At 41.4% G+C, this 5,137-nt stretch overlaps 1 pseudogene; it reads left to right on the plus strand.

Moving 5' to 3' along the window:
* The first annotated feature begins 2,969 nt into the window (after window positions 1-2,969).
* On the plus strand, window positions 2,970-5,131 carry LOC121790194 (annotated as a pseudogene).
* Window positions 5,132-5,137: the final 6 nt, after the last annotated feature.

Below are 5,137 nucleotides of genomic sequence, written 5' to 3' on the forward strand. Positions count from 1 at the left end.
CCGAGGAGGAACAGGAACATGTCGGGGTTGAGGATTCTTTCTCCTGGAAGACACGTCACTACTGCGGTAGTGACTTTCATGTCTGGATGAGGAGGGAGAATCCGCCGTTGTCTTCTCCGGCTGTTGGCTCTTCTGCAGGAAGGTTAAGAACTCCTCCTGCTTCTCGCCAAGAACAGCTTGACAGCTTCATTTAAATCGGGCTGCTGGGAAGACTCGGTGCGATCTCTCCTGGAGTGGCTTGTTCCTTCTTCGTGAGAACTGGAGACAGATTTCTCACGAGGCTGCTTTCCAGGCCTATGGGCTGCTGGATTAGCTTCCTCATGGTTATCACGGACGGAGGCACGGGTGTTATGTGATCTGGTATGCATTTTTTTTTTAGTGGTGGAAAAGGATCAAAAATTCGCTTTATCACAGATTTGGTTCTCTGGTTTCCCACAGACGGCGCCAGTGATGAATCCGCGAATTTCTGATGTTTGTAAATGCTGGTAGAAGATAAAGACTATGACACAAAGAATTTACGTGGTTCGATTTACTGAAGTAAATCTACGTCCACGGGAAGAAGGGAGGGCAAGATTGTATTGCTTGATCTGGGATTACAGCTTACAACACAGACTTGCTATATGATCTTTTATCTCTAGAGTTAGTAAATCCTGGGCTATCAGATCTAAGTTCTATTTATATATTGAACTGAGATCGTGGCTTGCATCACCACCCTAAGTCGTGGAGGTCATGGAGGTCATGAGATCCTGCATGGCCACTAACTAGGCGGTGGCTTACATCATCAGTAATTATGTCGTGGATGTCGTGGAGGTCATGAGAGCCTGCATGGGTCCACCACTAGATAGATCGTGTAGTGGAGGTCGTGGCTCCCAGTTCGGTATTGCCGAGCAGCTTTTGCCGATGCTGAGACCGAACTGCTGAACTATTGCCGAGCAGCTTTGTAGAGCTTGATTGGTCGGCTTTTACCGAGCTATAGGCTGGGGCCGAACTCTTTGGTAACGCCGAACTGATACTCTTTCTTGGGCTTTAGGCTGATGGGCTTTACTGCTGTTGGGCTTGTTTAGTACATACTCCATCACTGTCCTATCATAAAAACGTTTGCTATCGTCGTTACTATCGCTTTTCACGCATTCGTCGCGAATTTCGGGATTTTCAGCTGAATACGATGAGAAGAAATGTGGAATAGCTCCAATGCTAGCGGAAAACCGTTCATGGAAGTAATTGTGCCCGATATAATCAGAACAAGAACACGTATGTGACGCAAAAATCTCACTCAATCGGTGAGTGATAGCTGAAGTGTCCCGAATTTTCTTAAATTTTCTGAAATTCAACGACATTTCCAGTTATATATAGAGCAGATTGGAGTCTATGAAGTTTAGAAATAGGGTTTTGAGAATTCACATTTGAAAACTGAAGTGAGCTGCAATTGGATTTTCACTAATTTAAAAAAGGGTAAAAACAATTCGAAAAGTCTGCAGTTAAGAGCATCTCCAGTGGGCGGACATCCCACTAGGACATCCACTAGGACATCCCAAAAACACCTCCTGCCACGTCACTAGGACTTCCCATCCCACTGCCACGTCACTAGGACATCCCCTCCTATGTCCGCCCTTCCCACTAGGACATCCTCTCCTATGTCCGCCCTTCCCACTAGGACATCTCGCAATAAAAAAATCACAATAATTTAATTACGTAAAAACGGAAATATAATTTTGACACGGAATATGGGAAAGCAAAATACGGGCAAAAATACATATTCATAAAACATAAAAATAAGTTGGAAGTGCGGAGTGCACACTTATTTGAATTCGTTATGATTAGACAGGGGTTCGGGGGCAGCGCCCCCGAGAGCGGGGTCCAAGGGGCGGTATATAGCGTTTGTTTAAAAAATAATAATAATTTCCGGACGTCCGACCGGGACGTCCGACCCTTGTCACAGTGGCGGACGTCCGCCCGCCCGTCGCCGGGACGTCCGTATCCGACCTAAACGCCACAATGGCGGACGTCCCGGTCACCCGTCGCGACGTCCGACCGGACGTCCGCCATTGGAGATGCTCTAAGGAAGTACCCTGAATCAGAATATTAATATATGAATAATTTAAAAACATTTTTTTAAATCTTAAAATATGTATATCATTAATTATTCATAAATCATCAAATAGTTAGTTTAACTAATTTAATAGTGGTGTTTTGAAGAGAATAAAGTACTAAGAGATAGGGAAAAATAGAAAGAGTAATATTTCTATTTTTAGAAATGTGTCATTTAGAGTGGGATATTTCAAAGAGGAAAATGATTCACTTAGAATGAGACTGAAGGAATACCTACTAAAATTAGCATCAACAATGGATCCGAAACACAAACTCAATTCGTAGTGAAGAGACTTTTCAGCGGGTGTGTGGATAAGGGTAGCTCGCATGCGATGATGGCAGGTTGCACGAAAGGAAAAGTGAGTAACTCTATTTTTCTTTTTTTTTTTATTTTAAGAATTTAAGAGATGGTGCGTTTTGGAATGAGATAAGGGTTCGAAAAAAATATAGATCCAAATATGAGAATGAAGAACAAATAGGGCCCCACAAAGTTTGATCAAATTTTAGTATATCCCATAACTTTAAAAAACGATCGATGAAATTATTAACTTTGACAATTTTCTAAATTGTCACATGAATTTAAATTTGGGGAGAATTGAACATGACGTGGATGCCAAGAGCATATTAATAGCCCGGACGTTTATTCCACGCCATGCTCAATTCTCCCCTGACGTTCTCAACGTCCACATCTTACGTTCTTGGCGTCCACGTTTTGTTTAATTCTTCCTAAATTCAAATCCATAGGATGAACAATTTAGAAAATCATCAAAGTTATAATTGGTTATTTTTTTTTAAGTTATGGGATAGCTGTTTTTTTAACGCTATTTACCCGAACAAATATAATGAAACAGATTTATATATAATCCAATTCCTATCATAAGATGTTGGGCCATGTGAATTTTAGCCCTTATTTTGATACTGGGCTTCTGAACTTCAGCCCATATTCTGATGGTTGGCCTTCTGAATTTCAGCACATAAAGCTGTTATATTTGTTACCGAAATATTTTTACTAGACAAGTCAGTCACCAATCACCTCGCCTCAGAGATCTCTCTCTCACACACAAACACAGACACGTCATTAAGTCGATTCGCCGGAGAGATGGCAGCTGCCACCGTGGTGGTGCCGACAACGGCAATGCACTGACGGAGAAATCCGCTTTGATATTTCTCGGCACCGGTTGTTCGAGTGCAGTTCCTTAACGCGTTGTGCTTGATCCAGCCTTCAGATCCTCCCTGCCCCGTCTGCTCCTCTCTAACCCTTCCGCCTGATCAAAACCCTAATTACAGGTATTTGATTGATTGTTGTAGCCATTTCAATTTATTAGTGTTTTAATCAAATCTGCAGTCAATTTGTCTTGATCCATATTCATTCTTTTCTGCTTCTGGAATGATCACTTTTGAGCTACTATCTCATATAATGTAGATTCCTCATTCTAGAATGCTATATCAATTTGCTATATCAATTGTTAATTGCGGCAGATGAATGGTGTTGTTGCTCGTTTGAGTGATTGCTGTTTATGGTTTTTTGTAGGTGCAATACATCTCTCTTGATTGATTACTTTGGCAGCGAGGGAAAACATAAGTATATTTTGATAGATGTTGGGAAGACTTTCAGGGAGCAAGTACTCCGATGGTTCACTTTTTATAAAATCCCTCAAGTAGATTCAGTAAGTGTGCATCTTCATTTTCTAAAAAAATCTCTCAATATTTAACTTTCCGGCACAATCATTTGTCTTGCTGGAATTCAAAGTACATAGTGACTTGGTGTTGCATTTAATCAATAAGACAATGATCATAGTTATTCCTTCATGCTACCTAACATGTAGTAATGAACTGTCACTGTGTTACGGACTCAATTCCCACATCTGTTGTTCTCACAACCGATGTGGGGTATATAGACTAAATGAGCTCTCTCTCCTAACAGGCTAGTCTTTTGGGATGAGTTCTCCTGTTTGGTCTGTATCAATTGGTGCACTCGTTGAGAGCCCAAACGGCTCGGAGTGGTGGCCGGGCAACGAACTCGCCGTGACCAACGAGTGCGTTTGGGACCGCTCGGAGTGGTGACCCACGGAGTGGTGGCCGGGCAAAGAATCCGCCGTGACCAAAGAGAACTCGGAGTGGTGGCCTGGCAAAGAACCAGCCGTGACCAACGTGGTCGTGACCAACGAGGACGTTAGCCCTTAAAGGAGGGTTGAATGTTACGGACTCAATTCCCACATCGGTTGTGAGAACAACTGATGTGGGGTATATAGACTAAATGAGCTCTTTCTCCTAACAGGCTAGTCTTTTGGGATGAGTTCTCCTGTATGATCTTGTATCACACTGGATCACATCCAGCAAGATTGATGGTAGATCAAGATTGAGGGTATAAAATCTTGGTCAGGTTGGTCAAACAAGAGAATTAGGTTGGATGAATTTAGTTGGGAGTTATTCTTCTTCCTGTTCACCTTATTCACGTTATATGTTCGAGTTTCATCACCTGGTATCTATTGTTGGTTATTAGGATAGTATGATTCATCATATCTTATGTTGGTTTAACTTCACTTTTCTTTCCCCATGATTTAGTAAAAGCATTAAGATAAACTAATTTCGTACAATGGATGATTCCTAGTCCACTGAACAGAGAAGTTATCCCAGTTAGTGTTTTAGATGGAAGGACTTCTCATTGTTTATTTCTTCTCGAATTTAATTAATCTTCCATGCTTGCTATTTTTTTATCCAGGAAATAAAATAGAAAATGAATAAGAAAGTGACAAAAGTTGATTCATCTTAAACAAAAGATCATGTATTATGATATTGCGTCCCTTAATGTTCGTAACAATGATGAATGCCTACTTCTGCTTTACATACCTAACCCAGGTGAGGTTGTCTCACTACCTGATCTGGGTAATGGTCCAGTAATTGTTCTACTTGATCAATTTAAAAACCTATGCAGATTATATTAACTCATGAACACGCTGATGCTGTTCTTGGTTTGGATGATATACGTGCTGTGCAACCTTTTAGTCCAACAAATGACATTAACCCTACTCCCGTCTACCTTACTCAA

This window comes from Salvia splendens, unplaced genomic scaffold (genome assembly GCF_004379255.2).
Source record: "Salvia splendens isolate huo1 unplaced genomic scaffold, SspV2 ctg436, whole genome shotgun sequence".
Taxonomy (NCBI): Eukaryota; Viridiplantae; Streptophyta; class Magnoliopsida; order Lamiales; family Lamiaceae; genus Salvia; species Salvia splendens.